Source organism: Lissotriton helveticus, chromosome 8 (genome assembly GCF_964261635.1).
Source record: "Lissotriton helveticus chromosome 8, aLisHel1.1, whole genome shotgun sequence".
NCBI classification, from domain to species: domain Eukaryota; kingdom Metazoa; phylum Chordata; class Amphibia; order Caudata; family Salamandridae; genus Lissotriton; species Lissotriton helveticus.
In genome coordinates, this window is record NC_136069.1 from 218382530 (window position 1) to 218403205 (window position 20676).

Genomic DNA, 20676 nt, shown 5'->3' on the forward strand with positions numbered 1-20676 from the left:
ATTGACCCCTCACAACTGGTCATTACCCCCATGCACAATGCAGGACACACACTAGAGCCCAACTTCCCCACCAGCAACAGAGTCAAGCTCACCTGGACAGACCACAACATCATCCACTTCAACCTTGATGGCCCGCTTGAGGCCCTGACAAGACCTTGCACGCACCTACACCAATACTGGAACAGAATCCCAAAACCTCTTGGGATTTCCATACTCAAAGAAGCAAGACCCATCCTTGTGACATCCTCAGACTCAGTATTCAAAACTTCTCCAATTGGCTCTTCGGAACCTCCAATATGAGTGCCCCCAAAAGAAACACCTCCAGCAAAAGACCTGCTAAGCACACCAGTTTGTTCACTCCCAAGCTACTCACCCTCAAATGCTACTGTAAGAAGCTGAAGAGACAATGGAGCTGCAGCAAGACCCCCACCATCCTTTTTACCTCCAGAGCTGCCTTCAACAGCTACCACCACTATCTCAGGGAGGCCAAGAAGGAAGCCCTCACCAACTGCATTGAGATTAGCATCAATCCTCCCGCCCCACCACAACTGACAACATGATCCATCACTCTCAAGCCTTCTAATATACTCTGGTGGACTACTTTTACCACAAGATCACTGACATCTACAGCAACTTGGAACCCCAACCCACTGACCTCAATCACCTCTGACCCAAACCAGCACCTCTCACTCCCACCGACTAGAAGCAACTCATCTACAGCCTAAGAATGGGAGGTAATTGGCAGCATTCTCATGGAAATCCTCAAAACCACAGCCACCGTTCCCGATGCCTGCACCAGCAAATTAAAAAACTACCGCCCCATTTTGCTAAACCCCTTCTCTGCCAAGGTCTTGGAAAAATCCATCAAACGCCAGCTCATGGACTGCCTAGAAAACACAACCTGCTCAACCCCTCCCAATCTGGCTTCCACCTAACCACTGCACTGAGACCGCCTTGAACCCAGCAACAGATGGCTTCAGATGCCTACTCACCATAAGTAAAACAGCAGCCCTCATCCTCCTTGACCTCCCACAGCCTTCAACACCATCTCCCACCACACCCCCATAACCAGACTCCACCACATTGGCTTCCAAGGCAACGCATTCAACTGGGTCTCCTCCTTCCTCTCTCTCCGAACACAGAGGATCCATCTACCTCCCTTCTCATCCACACCCAAAGACATCAACTGTGGCATACCTGCTGGGTTTCTCCCTCAGCCCCATCCTCTTCAACTTCTAGATGACACCTCTTGCAGACATCACCTAAACCCAAACTCAAAACTATCTCGTACGCCAATACCACTCAGGTCATCCTCTCCCTCACAGAAGATTCTGAGACCACCAAGACTACCTTCCATAACACCTTGACCAAAATCACAATTTGGAGGAAGGCCAACTGCCTGAAACTCAACTCAGACAAAACAGAGGTTATTTTCTTTGGAAACCAGCCCTTCCCTTGGAACAACACTTGGTAGCCCACAGCACTCAGCACCTCTCCTACCCCCACCGGCCATGCACGCAAATTTGTAGTCACCCAGGCCCTCGTCTACAACTGACTCAATTATGGCAATGCATTCTATGTCGTAACCACCAAGCAGCTCCTGAGCCACCATCAGACCATTCAGAACTCAGCAGCTAGACTCATCTTTGCCCTTCCCAAATAAACCAGCACCTCCCCTACCTCAAAGCCCTCCACTGGCTCCTTGTCTGGGAAAGGAGCCTCTTAAAACTCCTCACTCACATCTACAAAGCCCTTCAATAGCTCTGAACCCACCTACACCAATAACCTCCTTATGTTCCACCAGTCAACCAGGCAGCTCTGCTCCTCCACCCTCCCCTTGGCCCACATTTCCCGCATCCATCGAAGCCGCTGTGGAGGTCACTCCTTCTCCTACCTGGCCCCCAAGTCATGGAACGACCATCACTCATTCACCTCTCCTTCACTGGAGGGCTTCAGGAAGAAGATGAAGACCTGGCTCTTCGACCACCACTGGCACCCGACCCAGGCTCACAGAACCCCAGCGCCTGGAAACCCCTGGAGTTATTGATTTGATATGTCATCAGTGAAGTAATCAGTGATGTCACTGACAATGTCATGACTGATGTAATATGTGAGGTCATTAGCAGTGCATTGCAGGGGCATACGTTTTATTTAGCTTAGCTAACTTTAACTGCTGAATTTCACTGGTTTTGTACGAATGAGATCTGAACCTAACTATAACGTTCCTGTAACCTTTGTTTTATTGGTGAATTGCTAAGGTTTTTTTAATTCTACTTCCTAACTATAACATCCCTGTAACCTTTGTTTTTTAAGCGAATTTCTATGTTTTTAAAAATTATATTTCACTGCCCTACAAGGATTCCGGGGGTGGGATAATATCGGCATCTCAGTCCGCGGTGATGTAATGAGGGGGCTGACGCTCAAATCCTTTCAGGACCTTCAGAAAGAATTCCTCATGCCGCAGTCCCAGTTCTGTCACTATCTTCAATTTAAGTACGCCCTATCTCCCGGCTTGGAAGGCGTGGAGTCCCTGCCGGAATTCAGCCCACTGGAGGTAAAAGTTTTTATGGGGGACCTCAAGGACCATAACATCTCCCAGATCTATCAGACCCTGGTTACTCATTGCTCTCCCATGCCTCAGAAACTCCGGGGGGGACTGGGAGGGAGATGTGGGTCCACTGGAGGAGGAAGACTGGACCGAGGCCCTGACTGCTCCATGAGGGGCGGCCATAGCCATACGACTCTGCCTCATTCAGTTCAAATACTTACACAGGGTTTATTTTACATGAGCTCGTCTGTGGAAGATGGGGTTGATAGCCTCTCCTATGTGTCTTAGATGCAGTCGAGAGGAAAGCACAGTTATCCACACAGTCTGGCACTGTCCTTCCCTAGACCATTTCTGGAGGGGAGTATTTACCTGCCTCTCGGAGGTTCTGGTGTGGCAACTCCTACACACATCGTGATTGGCCCTGCTTCATGTTATGGAAGGAATAGGAGGCAATATTTACAAGCGGCATCTGATGCAATTGGGCTTCACTCTAGCGAAAAGGGACATTGCCAGGGCATGGAAAGTGCCGAGGGCCCCTTCGGTGGGCGCGCGAAAGAATTGCTTTGGTATGGGGCTGGAACCACCCATTTTTGTTGCTAGGGGGTGCCCGCACAAACACTACAAGATCTGGAAACGATGGGCAGCTTATCGGGCCTGTTGTTAGATCCACCACCAGCAACAGAGGCTCACTCGTTGGGTTGACTTACGTGCACATGTTTGGAGTGTGGAGGTGCTGTGTGGGGGGGCCCAAGGGGGTAGGCCCCCAGCTGTAATTATAAGCTTTGCTCAGGAATGTGAGGACTCAGTCCGATCGGGGGAGTGTCGGGGGAGGGAGTTGGGGTAAATCGTTATGTTGTTATTCAGGCTTTATTACACTTACGTGAAAACTGTCAAAGCTGTGATTCTTGTATGGTCTGATTGTGCTGTCGTCTCTGGAGAGCATAGCCCTGCAATATATGTGCACCTTGACAAATAAAATGTGTTTAAATAACATATATATATTTCGTTTCCTGCCACCTTTGAGAGTGTGTATGTGAGTGAGTGCATGAGTGTCTCAGTGGGTATGTGAGGAAGTGTGTGAGTCTCTAAGTGGGTCTGTGAGTGGATGCATGAGCCTGAGTGGGCCTGTGAGTGGGTGTTTGAGTCTCTGAGTGGGTCTGTGAGTGGGTGAGTGAGTATGTATGTCTCTGAGTGGGTGCATGAGACTCTGTGTGGGTCTGTTGGTGTGTGCATGAGTTTCTGAGTTGGTCTGTGAGTGAGTGCATAAGTCTCTGAAAGTGTCTGTGTCTGGGTGTGTGAACCTAAGTGGGTCTGTGAATGGGTGTTTGAGTACGTGAGTGGGTCTGTGAGTGGGTGCATGAGACTGAGTGGGTTTGTGAGTAGGTGTATGGGTGTCTCATGGGTTCTGTTAGTGGGTGTGTGAGTCTCAGAGAGGGTCTGTGAGTGTCTGTTTGCTCTCTGTTTTGCCCTCTTCTGCTCTGTTTTGCCTTTTCTGCTTGTTTTCCTGTCCTTTGTTTTGCCTTTTTGTTCATTTTGTTGCCCTCTGTGTTGCCTTTCCTCATCTTTATTTGCCCTCTCTATTGCCTTTTCTGCTAATTTTTGTCCCCTCTGTTTTTGCTTTCCTTTTCATTTTTTATGCCCTCTGTTTTGCCTTTTCACTGTGTCTTTTCTGACCTCTCGCATGATAGGTGAGCATAGTACAGTTTATGGAGGGAGTGGCCTCTTTGCTGAGAACCTTTACTTGAATGACTGATGATTATAGTACAGTGTCAGGACTGACTAGCCTAAACACTGACATCTGTGCTCATACTTTTTCCCACAGTGATGGGCATGAATAGTGGGGTGTGGGGATGTACTGGCCTCTCTGCTTACATCTCTGTCTTCAATGACAGGTACACATAGTAGAGCGTGGCTCCTATGCTGAGACATCTCTCTTGGATGATGGGTGTGCAAAGTTGGGTGTGAGAAGGGAGTTACCTGTCTGCTCACACCTTGTCCCAGGGTGACAGATGTATAACCAGGGTGTGGGGAGCAACTGATCTTTATGCTGAGAAGTCTCTCTTGAATGAAGTGCATAGAGACTAGGGTATTGAGTGAGACAGCGCTCGGACCTCTCCCTAGAGTAACACATATGTGTAGTAGACTCTGGATAAAGACTGCTCTCTCTGCTCCTACTTCTTATTTTGGTGAGAAATATGCATAGTAGAGTACAAAAATGGAGTATCCTCTCTGCTGAGAACTGTGTCTTAGTTGACTGGTGTGATACTTGAATGAGGGCACACATGTATCTCTCCCTCAGAACTCTCCGCATGAGGACAAGCAGGCGCAGTAGGGTGTGCACAGGGACAGGCTTCTCCACTGAAACTTCTGTCCAGAGTCACAAGCATATATAGTAACATGTGTAAAAGAGCTGTCCTTTTCACTATCACATCTTCACCAGCTGACAACAGTACATAGAGGAGTATGAGGTATGAGGATGCACTGCCCCCTGTGCCAAAACCTCTCTCTTGTATGAGATGTGTAGACCTGGCACCATGTGCGTGGGTTTTTGCCTTTGCCTCCTGTGTTTTTACTGTGTTTGACTTTGTTTTTGCTGATCTAGATGCTTTGTGCACTTTGATTTCTTTCACACCTGAATGGGCCTGGTCTGCCTTGGACAATATTGTCTCCACCTCTTGCCGGGCAGCTGCACCAGAGAGGACATAACTGGTTTTGGCTGGGCAAGGAACTTCTCTGCCAACAGAGAACAAAGGAATTTGTGCATTAAAAAGTGGGGCCTCCTGTTCTGAAGTCTCAGGTACAAAGACTTCACCCCCAGTCCACCTGAACTCCTTTGCTGGTAGTTCAGACCTGCCAAAAGGTGCCTGCCCAGTTCACGGCCTCTGTAGGTTGTTTCCGGGGCTGGGAAGTGCAAAAGACTAAAGAACTGTGAAAATCGTTCCATCGCCTGGTTCCGATGCATCGCAGCCGTGCGAAACAAATTTCTGATGCATCGCTGCAGCCAAAGAAGCGAAGCAGCGCCTGCCCGCGGCTGAAGTATCTGCCGTGCGATGAGTCCTGTGCACAGATCTCCGACATCCGAGATCACTGCACCGACTCTGACACAGGACCTGCTGTGTAAGAACCGACGCATTGAGGGGACGCGGCTGGAATCGTCGCTGAGCATTCCGGATCATCATGCATCGCATCGTCCCGGATCATCACGCATTGTATGGAGGAGCCAGGTCTGTTGCAGCACTGGGAGACTGATGCATCACCTCCCCTCGCAGTAAGAAACTGATGCATCACCTCCTCTGGGTAAGGAACCAGCGCATCACCTCCCCTGTGCAGTAGTAAGAAACTAACGCATCACCTGCCCTGGAGCAAGCAACCAATGCATCACCTTCCCTGTGTGTAAGGAACCGACGCATTACCTTCCCTGCGACCCTTTTTGCTTGTATTTTTGATGCATCCAAGGTACTTTGTGTTGAAAGTGTCGCTTCCACCATTTTCTATGAACAGAACTATTTCTACCTTTGAAAAGTCATATTTGATTACTGTTTTGTGGATTTTTGTTGTGTTGGTCTTGTTTAGTTTAGATAAAGATTACTTACGAAACTGGTGTGATGTCCATTTATTATGTTTTTACTGTATTACTGTATGCTTTACGCACTGCCTCTGAGATAAACCTGTCTGCTCGTGCGGAGCTACCAAGTGGGTGAGCAAGGATTATTTTAGAAGTGTATCCCCCTTATCCTGACTAGGAAGAAGGGTCCCTGCTTGGACAAAGGTGTAAGACATTAGCAACTAGAGATCCCCATTTCCAACAAGCGGTCTCTATATTACAGTGTGTACAAGGACCGCTCTCACTACTAAGTGCTCACTCTTGCATGACAAGCCAGCATAGTAGGGTATTCAAATAATTGGCGTCTCCCTTATCAAGTCTCAGGTAGCATAACACATGTGTATATGATTGTATAGATGCATATGATTGTAGGAACACTTCTGCAATCCCTGAAAATGGAGCCGCCAATTTTAGTCAACATTGCAATATCATAATAATATTGAAATCTTTATAACTATTAAGCAAAGAATTCACTAGTGAATTTAAACTTGTTTTATTACAACAAAAGAATGTAACAACATTACAAAACTACAACTATATTAATAAACTATTTCAACAACTGTAACACAAACAAAACAATCAATTTCAGTAATTTATAATGTCTTCATCAGATTATGATGAGTAGCCTGACAAAGAGTCTTCCCTATGGTAGTTTTTAGGTCTCGCTGTAGTGTAGTTCCTATATTCCCAATAGGCTCTGCGTATTGGAATAATATATCCTATAGATGTGATGTAGGACTTATATCTACTAGGTCTCTATCGAATATATTATACTTAATTGTGAGTGCCAGCTAGCTCAGAGGTCACTAGAACCTTTCTCGAATTCACAAGAAGGGATTAGTTTCTGACCACCGCATAAACATGACAACTTTGTTTCCCCAAGATAAAACTAATCTTCAGAGTCGTGGAAACAATAGATAGATATTTCACTCAGTCAATCGTGCATGCTTCATTTCACCAGAGGTGCAGAGAAAATAGAAAGACGGGCGTTTTCAATAAAAGGATTTATTGAACAGTCTTCTTTCTCAAGCATAAGAAATGAACTGCTACAATGGTAAAACTGGTTGTAAAATATAGTGCATACAATAGAAAGAGTTAAAATAAAATAATACTGTAAGAGCATTGTATGGTTCCTAAACCATAAATAAATACATACATAAATAACAGAGGCTAAAAGTACTCAACCTGTGTTTCTAAAATACGCCTACCCCGGTGTACCTAACCTAATCTTAGTACGAGGGTAAGTGAGGTGTAGAATAGATAGATTATTCTTTTGCCAAGAATCTGTCCAAGATTTCTCTTAGGGTCTAAGCAGCTCCGTACCTTAATTTGGAATGAAGAAGGTCAGGCTCAGGACTCGATTTCCCAACAACCCACAATGGTAGCTTGGAAACACTGGAGCTGGATTTCTCGGCAGGAGAAAAGACAGCGTCTCTCTCACTGCGTCTGCTGGAGGGTCGGCTTCCTTCGGCATTTGCAGTAGCAGGGCGCGTCGGGCAAGTAGATAGACAAACTGCTCCAAACCACCGTGTGTTTGCTATGGCAAGTGTGGGCATATTTATACCTTGAAGTTGCCAAGTGAAGTTGCCAAGTTTGACGTAAAGGTGGACATAATAATGTCATTAAAGACTCTCAGTTCTTTGAAAACACCATGAGTTCTTGGACAAGTCAGTATTCGAGCAAGGGGAAGTCCCTAGCTGTTGAAGCTGAGTTTTCTAAGAAATCGTTGTAGATTTTCGGAACTAGTGGAAGTAGCTCTGCCTTATTTGGACTGCATGAGCTATGTCTAAATATGGTTATGATTCTTATGCCTATATAAGGGCATAGTGATTTATACCTATACAAGGGCATGAATCGGGAAATTTACAATAGTGTTCTAAAATGGTTATCAACACCGCCTAACAGAGCACATGAGCTGTTGCTGCGAGGGGTATTGTATTCAGTAAAGGGCTTTTAGCCCTGTCATCAATTATCATTTGCAAGTTTGATTGTCAATCATTGTAGCTGCATCCTACTTGGCCGCCATATAGCTAACATTACTTCCTTTTGATTTCTGCAGCATGGACAAAGTACTAATAATGTTAGTTCAATTTGTGTTCCTCCACTACTGCCTCTGTTAAGACTATGTTTTTATTGTTTCATTTCAGCATTTAAGTCACTTTCTTTTTATCATTTCAGATCTGCATTCATTTATTTTTTCCACACACATTGGCATTGCTTTTCACTTCAGCATTGTATCGCTGTTCTTGTGCTTCGGAGTACTTATTTTTGGCAATAACTGTTTTAGGCAAAAGGATTTTTTCCCTGCACACATCGGCATTGCTTCACTTTCGATTGGCATTTACTTTGTATTTCTTTCTGCATGTATCGGCATTGCTTCAGTTTCTTTTGATCATTTCAGATTGCCATTTTTTTCCTTGCACGCATTGGCAAATCACATTGCAAAAGCCAATACCACTCCAAAGGCTAGGCCTGTTGGCTTTTCCAATGCATGTTTGATTTGAGGCCAGCGAGCAAAAAAACTCAGAAAAGTTTCTCATGCATACAGTTTTTTTAAAAAGGAGATCACAAAGGAGAGTTTGGGCAGAGTTAGCTTGCGCTGCTGAACTGGAGAGCTCTTCACGTGCTTCCAGATAATTTCAAACTGGATACACTGTGCCTGCTCAGGTACTTATTGCTGAACAAGACAATAATCCTGCTTCATTTAATAAGTCTATCTTTTACTGCTTATGGAAGTGGATCGTTTTTTCGTTAGAGACAAGTAGACTTGCACAGGACAAGTTCTGCAATACCACAAATGACCCCTCAGCAATGAATAGTATTTTTTCCTGATTTTGTACAGTTAATGTTTTCTGTTTCTTCAAGAGACAACACGTTTTCTTGTTCTCCTTGATATATTTTTTGACATGGTATTTTTTTCACAATCTGTGTTTTCCATATTCCTCCTACAAAAAAGCAAAATACCCAGAAAATGTAAACTTATATACCGGTCAATAATTTATAACAGTGATTTATCATTTCTCAATTTAATAGTTTTTATCCTGGTTTTGCACAGAGGTATTGTTTCATGCTTATTCGAGAGACAATAGGTTTTCTTTTTTCTCCTTTAATATTGTTTTGTGACATGGTAGTTTTTTTCACAATATGTGTTCCCCATTTTCCTCCTGCAAAAAAGCAAAATAACCAGAAATTTCAAATTTACATACTGGTCAACAATTAATAACAGAGATTCATCACTATATTCTCAAAACATTTCTACATCTTTCATCCAATCACATATTTACATCTAGTGTCCCACTCACTTGTTATTCTTTTCTCCTGAAAAATTCCATACAAGTGCATTATTTTTTTATAACATACCATCAATCCTGGTTCCATAAACGTTAATAGAGTAGCATATTCATCTTGATACACCTTTCCTAACAGTCACCAAGGAGTTTTACTCCACTCAGACATCTCATAGGGCTATCAAATGTGTACAGTAAGGTTAAAATAAAACATAAAGTTTAATTAAAACACCTTTCCTAACAGTCAGCAAGGAGTTTTACTCCACTCAAACATCTCACAGCGCTTTAAAATGTGCACAGTAAGGTTAAAATAAAACACTAGGGATTGTATAAACAGATTACAGATTCTTTGTATTTTTTAAATTTGAGAAATACTGCCTCTTTTACTTTCAACTACACTGGGATTGAACATTTCATGTTTTAACATAATGTGCAATGGTTGCTAATATCTCTCTATATTCTAATGTTTACTTCTGAAAATCTATATTTGAAAATCTACACCCCTACAAACAACTTTTAACTTAGTAAATCATGTGTTAACTAGGTTTACAGACAGTAGTGCAATTACTGACACTTCTCAACAAGGTTCAAAAATATATTATAAAACACATGAACTTGGAACTTTTTCTTCAATGCACCTGAAAACACCAGTTTCCTTCAGTTCCAAATTAAGTCACATCTGCTGAGCACAACTCAAAGAGACTTCCTTCTTCCACAAAGCACCAAAGACAACCTGAGCTATCTTTGGCTCTGCAGCCTATCACATCAGAGAATTTCTTCACCCATATAATAAGAAAGTTAACTATTGGTTGACCTTGGACCTTTTTTTCTACTTCTCCCCATAAGATTTCACTAGACTCTTGGGGGATCATAAAACACCTTGTGGCAGGCCCAGTAAATTTCCATGTAGGTCTCACGGGAGTCTCTTGGGATGCCGTCCTGACTCGTGCAGATCCGGTTGCTCCCCTCTGTCCTCCTGGGTATCGTAGCGCTACTCCTACGCTGCTTGTGCTCTGTGCTTGCTTCCTGCTATAACATCATTGCGCTGCATTGTGTCTGAATCGTGCTCTGACCTTAGCGCTACTTCGCTGCTTTGATTACTCATTGCACTGTGCTCAATTTCATAGCGCCGCTTTATACTTTTAAAGTGCTGTGTTCATAGCGCTTCTTTGTGACCCCTCACAGCGTCCACCACTCAGCCATTTCATTTGTAAATTAATTGTTTTAGCTCCACTGCTCGCCCCAACCTCTCCCTGCGTAAAGTTGTTGTTATTGTTGCAGCCATTTGCTTGTTGTGACGTCCAAGCCCGTCCCTCCAATCACGCTCCCGCCTCCCAGCTGAGCCTGCCTCCCACTGATAGATTAGGTCGACCCTTCCCCCTCCGAGAGCTGTGACCGTCCTGACTCGTGCAGATCCGGTTGCTCCCCTCTGTCCTCCTGGGTATCGTAGCGCTACTCCTACGCTGCTTGTGCTCTGTGCTTGCTTCCTGCTATAACATCATTGCGCCGCATTGTGTCTGAATCGTGCTCTGACCTTAGCGCTACTTCGCTGCTTTGATTACTCATTGCACTGTGCTCAATTTCATAGCGCCGCTTTATACTTTTAAAGTGCTGTGTTCATAGCGCTTCTTTGTGACCCCTCACAGCGTCCACCACTCAGCCATTTCATTTGTAAATTAATTGTTTTAGCTCCACTGCTCGCCCCAACCTCTCCCTGCGTAAAGTTGTTGTTATTGTTGCAGCCATTTGCTTGTTGTGACGTCCAAGCCCGTCCCTCCAATCACGCTCCCGCCTCCCAGCTGAGCCTGACTCGCCCCTCCCCTTCCAATATCCACTTATGACTGAAGCACTTGCGCGCAGCGTTTACGCGCAGCAGCGTTCGCGCCCCAGTCGCGCCGAAGGTGCGCCAAAGGTAAGCCCGTCTACGCCCGTCCGTGCCTGGACCGCGCCCAGCGCCCGTCCCCCTGCTCCTTGCCGTTCCCAACCCTCGAGAGTGACATACGATGCCGCTACTCTCCTCGCCCTCAACCCCGGACGCACCCCACTATGCTGCGAAGCTACCCCAGGACGCACCCACGGCCCATTCGCCTGCCTCTCCTGCAAGTTCAACTGCTTCAGGACCCTCACCAAACCCACTTCCTCCACACACAGCTCCGAACCCAACCGCCTGAAATGCATCCTACTGAACACCCGCTCGGTCCATAGACATGCAACAGAACTCTGGGACCTAATCGACACTGCGTCACCTGACATCGCCTTCCTTACTGAAACATGGATGAACGCATCCTCTGCCCCCGACATCGCCATAGCCATACCGGACACTTACAAGGTCATTCGAAAAGACCGCACCAATCAAACTGGAGGAGGCATCGCCATCGTCCATAGAAACACCATCAAAATCACAACCAGCTCTGACGAGAATCTTACAACCGCCGAACATCTCCACTTTCAGATCCACACCGACCCCAGGACCACCCTTAGAGGCACCCTCATTTACAGGCCCCCAGGCACCCGATCTCAATTCAGCGACGACATCACAGACTTCGTCAGCCCGCACGCCCTCGCCTCCGAGAACTACATTCTTCTAGGAGACCTCAACTACCACCTTGAAAACATACTCGACAACAACACCACCACCCTTCTGGACAACCTGTCCAATCTCGGACTCAAACAACTTGTTGACACCCCCACTCACACAGCCGGACACACGCTCGACCCCATCTTCACCTCCAGCAAGCACATCTCCTTCGATCACACTACAGCTCTCCACTGGACGGATCACAGCTGTGTTCACTTCAGCTACAAAACCACCCTGACCCACAATCGTCCACAACCCATTCCCCGGAGAAAATGGAACAAAATCACCACCGACCAACTCCTCACATCACTCAACCAAAACCCTCCCACCCTAGCAATGGACCCAGACCAAGTGGCCACCAACCTCAGGCAATGGATTACCCACAGTCCGGACGAACTAGCACCCCTGAAAAAACACCAGTTGAAATCATCCAGCAAAAAGGCTCCCTGGTTCAATGATGACCTTAAAAAATCCAAGAAGACATGCCGCACCCTGGAGAAGAATTGGAGAAAAGAACCAACCTCAGACAACATGGCCTCCCTCAAGACAGCCACCCGCAAACACCACCAACTGATTCGATCCGCCAAGAAATCAGCATTCAAGGACCGTCTCGACAACAATTCTCATAACAGCAAGGAACTCTTCAATATCGTCAAAGAATTCACCAACCCTTCCGCAGCATCCAACGACATCACTAACTCCCAAGACCTCTGCGATGCGCTATCCTCCTTCTTCTACAACAAAATTGCCGACATCCACAACAGCTTCAAGAATACTCCCAGTGACCAACCCGCCCCACCCCCTTCAGATCCCACCCCTCCAACTAACAACCTCAGCTCCTGGAACCCAATCACCATTGAAGACACCATTCGCCTCATGAACCTAATCCACTCTGGCTCGCCTTCTGACCCCTATCCCCACTACATCTTCAACAAAGCTGACTCCATCATCGCTCCCCAACTCCGCGATGTCATCAACTGCTCTTTCAACTCTGCCACCTTTCCAGAAATCTGGAAACACGCCGAACTCAGCGCCCTTCTGAAAAAACCCACAGCAGACCCCTCAGAACTGAAAAACTACCGACCCATATCCCTCCTCCCTTTCCCGGCCAAAGTCATCGAGAAAGCCGTCAACAGCCAACTCGCCGCCTTCCTTGAATCCAACAACTCCCTGGATCCCTCACAGAACGGCTTTCGAGCCAAACACAGCACCGAAACCGCCCTCATTGCGGCGACCGACGACATCCGAGCACTCCTGGACAACGGAGAAACAGTGGCCCTCATTCTACTCGACCTCTCCGCCGCCTTCGACACTGTCTGTCACAGCACCCTCATACAACGCCTCAACAACATCGGCATACAAGGAAAAGCCTTGGACTGGATCATCTCGTTCCTAGCTGGGAGAACCCAGAGAGTCCGACTCCCCCCATTCTACTCAGAGCCCACCGAAGTCATCTGCGGCGTACCTCAAGGTTCCTCACTCAGTCCCACCCTCTTCAACGTCTACATGAGTCCTCTCGCCTCCATCGCACGTCAACACAACCTCAACATCATTTCCTACGCCGACGACACCCAGCTAATCCTTTCCCTCACCAAAGACCCCAACACCGCCAAAACCAATCTTCACGAAGGTATGAAAGAAGTAGCCGAATGGATGAAACAGAGCCGCCTAAAACTCAACTCAGACAAAACAGAGGTGCTCATCCTAGGATCCTCCCCCTCAGCTTGGGACGACTCCTGGTGGCCTTCCGCTTTGGGATCAGCACCCACACCCACAGACCATGCACGTAACCTTGGCTTCATTCTAGACTCCTCTCTCTCAATGTCCAGACAAGTCAACGCCGTATCGTCCTCCTGCTTCAACGTCCTTCGCATCCTCAAAAAGATCTTCCGCTGGATCCCCCTCGAGACAAGAAAGACTGTCACCCATGCACTGGTCACAAGTCGACTGGACTATGGCAACACACTTTACGCCGGAACTACAACAAAATTGCAGAAAAAGCTCCAGCGCATCCAAAACGCATCAGCGAGACTCATATTAGACATCCCTCGACAAGATCACATCACCGGACACCTAAAAAACCTCCACTGGCTTCCCGTCAACAAAAGAATTACTTTCCGCCTTCTTACCCACGCACACAAGGCCCTTTATAATCTAGGACCCGAATGCCTCAACACCCGACTGTCCTTCTACAATCCCACCCGCCAACTAAGATCATCCAATCAAGCCCTCGCCGCAGTCCCGCGCATCCGAAAAACCACCATGGGTGGCAGATCCTTCTCCTTCCTGGCTGCCAAGACCTGGAACTCACTCCCCACCCACCTCCGCCTTACTCAGAACCACATCTCCTTCAGAAAAGAACTGAAAACCTGGCTATTCGACAAACAGTGAACCCCTCCCTCCAGCGCCTTGAGACCCTCTGGGTGAGTAGTGCGCTATATAAATGCCCGAACTTGAACTTGGGATCAAATGAGACTCATACAGAACACTTTAGTCCCATGAAGCTTGAATTATACTCTCGCAGGACTCTAGGTAGCTCGCAGCAATGTTGTAGGGAAATAATAGTACATGGAAGGACTAGCCTCTCCAATGACAACACACTCTTGCATAATGGGCGTGCATACTAGGGTGTGATGAAAGCCTGTCCTCTCCTTTCAAACCTCTGAAAGCATGCATAGTAAGGTGTGGGGAGGGACCAGCCTCTCCCCAAGACGTCTTTCTCAGATGACAGGTATGCGTAGTAGGTTGTGCCTCTCTTTTGAGACATCTCCTTTTGGGACACTGTCTAAAATGACAGGTATCCGTAGTAGGGTGTGGGGTGGGACTAGCCTCTCCTTTCAGACCTCTCTCTCAGATGGTGGGTGTGTGAAGTAGGGTGTGTAGAGGGAATGGCATCTCTGGTGAAACCTCAATCTGTAATGATGGATGTGCATAGTAGGGTATGGAAAGGGACTTACCTGTCCTTTCAGACCGGTCTCTCAGAATACAGGGTTGCATTGTAGGGTGTGGGGAGAGACTGCCCTCTCCTTTCAGACCTCTCTCTCAGATGGCAGGTGTGGGTAGTACGGTGTGTGGAGGGACTAGCCTCTCTCCCGAGGCCTCTCTCTGTAATGATGGGTGTGCATAGTAGGGTTAGATGATGGACAAGCCTCTCCTTTGAGACCTTTTTTTCACATGATGGGTGTCCATAGTAGGGTGTGTGGATGCACTAGCCTCTCTTTTTAGGCCTATCTCTCAGATTATGGGTGTGTGTAGTAGGGTGAGTGGCTATACTGGCCTTTCTGCTGAGACCTCTCTGTATTGATGGTTGTCCATAGTAGGGTATGGGGAGGGACTACCCTCTCCTCTCCTTACAGACATCTCTTTCAGATGATGGATGCATGCAGTAGAGTGTGTAAAGGGACTGGCCTCTCTGATGAGACGTCTCTCAGCATTGATGGAACTGCATAGTAGGGTGTGGAAAGGTACTGGGATCTCCTTTCCGACCTCTCTCTGAGATGATGGGCGTGTGTGTAGTAAGCTGTAGGGAGGGTCTGGCCTCTCCTTTCTGACTGTCTCTCAGATGACCGGTGTGTGTCATAGTGTGTGGGGAGGGGCTGTCCTCTTCTTCCTCTCTCAGATGATGGTTGTGTGTAGTAAGATGTGGTGAGGGACATGCCCCTCCTTTCAGACTCCTCTTTGAGATGACAGGTGTGCATAGTAGGGTGTGGGGAAGCACTGGCTTCTCCTTTCAGACCTCTTTCTCAGATGATGGGTGTGCATAGTAGGGTGTGGGAAGGACTGGCCTCGCTGGTGAGACCTCTTTCTGTAATAATGCATGTGTGTAGTAGGGTGTGGGGAGGAATTGCTCTTTCCTTTCAGAACTCTCTGCCAGATGATGGATATGCATAGTAGGTTGTAGGGAAAAACTGCCCTCTCCTTTCAGACCTCTCTCTGATATGACAGATGTGCATGGTAGAGTGAGTGCAGGCTACCGATACTGAGCTCAGAGCACAAATAATAAGAACAGTTTTTTTAGCAAAAATACCTGATGTCAGACTGTTTCTTTTCCTGTCTTTTTCTTCTTTTAGGAAATCTAATGCTGAACGGTCCCCGGTCAGGACAGAATTGGGGAGCAGCTGCAGTCTGAAGCAGAGAACTGAGGATAGCCGGAAAAGCATGAAGAAGGAGTTCAGCGCAGGAGAGCAGTGAGTGTGGAACAAAGAGGCCGAGCAGGAAACCGGAGTGGGAGCAGGCTTTAAGCTGAAGCCAACCGCATGTTCTAGAAATCAACACATTTCAATTTTGGGCAGTTACGCCACATAAGTTTGATTGGCAAGTGCACCTGCTGCTGCCGCCAGGGTCATGAAAAAATTCAACTTGAGCAGAGTAATTGTCTTGGAGTGCACCTGCTGCTGCCACCAGGGTCATGGAGTGTTCAGATTGGGCAGAGCAATTAGGCTCAACAGTTTCTCCCTGTGAATATGATTAATAGGTGCACCTGTCACAGTTGCCAAAATTATGGAGCCTTCAAAGGATTTTTAATGAGAAGACTATTGACTATTCAGTTTAGTCAACTGACTGCTAAGCCAATAGTTCCCACCATGGCAGCAGGGAAGGCACACACAGCAATCCACAACACAGAGTGGACATGCAACTTGGGGAAGGGGAAGTCAAATGGAGAAGGGGAAATGCCAACCTAAATCACAAGGGCATAGATGACCGAGCAGTGGCTGGGATCATGACAATGGGTGAGTGTATGGTTGTGTGAGTGACTGGTTGTATGAGTGGCTGTATGGATGAGTTAATGATTGTGTGAGTGCTGTATGAATGAGTGAATGGGTGAGTGAGTAGCTCTAAGGAGGCCTGAGCAGTTGTGAGTAATTGTTTGGGTCTGTTAATGGGTATGTGAGTGGTTGTGTGGGTATGTGAGTGGGTGTATGAGGGGTTATATGGGTGTGTGTTGTGTGAGTACTGTATGAATGAGTGAATGGGTGAGTGAGTAGCTCTAAGGAGGTCTGAGCAGTTGTGAGTAATTATTTGGGTCAGTTAATGGGTATGTGAGTGGTTGTGTGGGTATGTGAGTGGGTGTATGAGGGGTTATATGGGGGTGTGAGTGAGTGAGTGTGTGAGTGGATATGCTCATTTTTTGTGTGTTTTGCATTTACTGCTTGTCCCCAGGGCCATATATGGCTCCAAGAAAGGGGCTGCGCGGCAGTCAAGTGTTGGCAGCTAATCAGATTTTAGCACAGGGACTGCTCAATCCTTGGAGGATCCACATCCCCATACATCCAAATTTGTATTTCCTTTAATATCTCCAAAAGTAATGAATGGATTAACACCCAATAACAAAAAGGTTTCTTTGTACACCAAAAGCTACCTTTCTGCTAAATTTGGTATGATTCTGTCCAGCTGTTCCGGCAGTAGTTGTGTCTAAAATCTCTATGGAAATTAACATTTGAAAACACATTTTTTGAACCCCCACCATTTTTCTCAGCCCCAAGTACATTTCTACATACAACAAGAATTACCAGGGCACTCATTTTAGAAAATATCATGAAGATCCGTTAAACAGCGCCAAAGACATGGGGAAGTCAAAAAACGATTTCCGTATTTAAACAAGGTCCTAACTATAACTAGCCACTGGTGACCACCAATAGGTAGTGGGTGTGCATATATATAATGTTTGGGTAGTTTCATATGGAATATATATAATATATATATATATATATATATATATATATATATATATATATATATATATATATGTATGTATATGTATATGTATATGTAGATTGCGGACGCACAAGATATAGTTAGTACAACTAACTATATCGGAGGAATTTCAATGGTTTTGTACAAGTGAAATGTCCAGCTAACTATAACACCCCTAAAACCTACAGTTTTTTCAGTGAATTTCTAAGGTTTTTTAAATGCTAATTCCTAACTATATCAGGCCTGAAACCTATGTTTTTTTCAGTGAATTTCAAACGTTTTTTAAATGCTAATTCCTAACTATGTCAGGCCTGAAACCTATGTTTTTTTCAGTGAATTTCAAACATTTTTTAAATGCTAATTCCTAACTATATCAGGCCTGAAACCTTTGGTTTTTTCAGTGAATTTCGAAGGTTTTGTAAATAAAATGTTTTAAATGTATTAATTGTTATATTTTTTTATACTGATTTACTATATTTTTTAAACTATTTATTTTTAGATATTTTATTTTTTAAATGACATTGTAATTACATTATACATTACATTATACATTGTAAGATAAAACAGTTCCGCACTCTGTTCATCTGTGCACATCAAACGATCACTGTACAAGTTCAGTAGTGCACAGGTGAAGCCACCACTCAAAGCCATTTCCAGACTCTCTCACGTCCATCTCTAGCTCCAATCCTGCAACACATTTAGAGCAGTACATATCTATCGAGCTTGCACAAAGGGTAGTAGCATGCTTCCTACTCGGTCACATGCAGTTATGTTTCAGACTGTTCATTGCCGAGCACAGAGTCTGCTTTGGTTTCAGTATGGAATTACTGTAGCTAATTATACCACCACTAAGCTGTAGAAACTTTATTAATTATGAGGAGGACGCAGGTTTTTATTCATGGTTATTGTTAGCCTGCATTTTCTTCTTCTATTTTTTTTAACTTATTTTTAAATTTTTATATTGTTATATTGTGCAGCTTTTATGATTCACTATTTGAATAAAACGGGCGTGGCCTCAGAACACCTCTCTGCAACGCAGCCCCCTGGCGCATACTGGAGGTACCTGGTGGGCTAGTTGGCCCCTAGGGACCCCCAGTATGCAAGGGGAATTAGTCCCCCTCTGCAAACGCGCCAGGGGGCTGCCTTGCAGAGAGGTGTAAAAAGGGGCGTGGCTTCTTTACACATCTCTGCAAGGCAGCCCCCTGGCACATACTGGAGGTTCCTGGTGGGCTACTTGGCCCCCAGGGACCCCCAGTATTCAAGGGGAATTATTTCCCCCTCTGCAAATGCGCCAGGGAGTACGTTTGCAGAGTGGTGTCTTAATTTTTGGGGGGGATCGGCAAGGTACGAGTACCCCGCGATTTTTTCAACAACAAAAAAAAATTGGGGGGGGGGCCTTGGGGGTCCTTGTGGGTCCCCCTAAGCAGGCCTAGGGGGTCAGGGTGTTCTACCCTGCCCCCTTTTCGCGTTTTTCGCGTTTTTCGCGTTTCTTTTTCTGTTTTCTTGTGCATCGGTTCTACCGAGGCACAACATGGCTGCCAACACTTCCTGGCTTGGAGTGTTGACAGACAGTTGACAGGCAATCAGCATGCAGCTTGTGCTCGGGAAGGTACGCTTACTGTACAGACTTCTGAAATCTGTGCCTAGATATCGCTTTTGATTTTCTCAGGAACTACTGAACGGATTTACACCATTTAACAAAAAGCACAATCTGCGAACCGCACCCTACCTCTCTGCCAAATTTGGTGTAATTCCGTTCAGCCGTTCGGGCTGTAGCCCTGGCTAAAGGTCCCTATGGAAAATTGCATGGGGAAAACACGTTTTGGGACCCCCTTTTTTCTCGGCCCCACTTTGACGTATCACCCCCAAACTTTCAGGGAAGGAGCGGAGCCGAGCAGCCCTTTCTCACTGGATTCTGCTGGAGGAATGCTACATATTTTTCGTGCCATGGTAGTTGCGCTTTTGTAGTCAGCTTCGGCACAGTGGGCTTGGGGAGCCCGAAACCGGTATGGACATTCAAATATTGCTGCAATTAGGTGCTGTTTCCCTGCCGCCCAAGAGAAATAAAAGGCTTGCAAACGCTGATGTGAGGCGCCTCAATGTTTGGGTAGTTTCATATGGAATAAATAGCGGCCCGACCCGGGTCGCGAGATGCCCCGCAGCGGAAGAGCGGCTCCATCACGCCCATGAAGTTTGAATCGGAGTTGTTTGGAACAGCGTTGTCGTTCTCGAGGTGAATACTGGCTGGGACTAGGTTATCTTCATTACAAGCTAACCTACTAGAGGGTTTAAAGACTTTGTGGAGGAATGGGCAAACTACTCAAGTTTGTTAACTACGATTACCAGGATGCAACATGGCCACGCCCTCTGTGGCGAAGCTGACTACAAAAGCGCAACTACCATGGCGCGAAAAATATGCAGCATTCCTCCAGCAGAATCCAGTGAGAAAGGGCTCGGGGAGCTCGAAACCGGTATGTAAATTCAAATAATACATATATATATATATATATATATATATATATATATATATATATATATATATATATATATATATATATATATATATATATATATATATATTTGTTACCTCGCGCTGCCACAGGAAGGAACCACACTCCAGGTTTCGTTAAAGCAAACTTTTTTTAAACGACGGACAAGTTTTGACCTTCCTGGTCTGAGTCTGAGTCACTGTCCACACACGGACGTGCTCTACTTTGTCAAAACAATAGTGATTTGTCATTCATAGACATAGAAGACAGACCTTGTGGAAAAAGAGTTAATGCACTCTTAATAAGAAAACAGACTAATAGTGCTTAAAAATTAAAGTAATATAGCAACATTCTCCGAAATGTCTGAGAGAACGCCACAATTGATTATAAATGCATTGGGTATTTAAATTATGTCAAAAGCAAATAATTACTCATCAATCATGATATTGGCCAGTGCCCTGATATGTTAGAGGTAG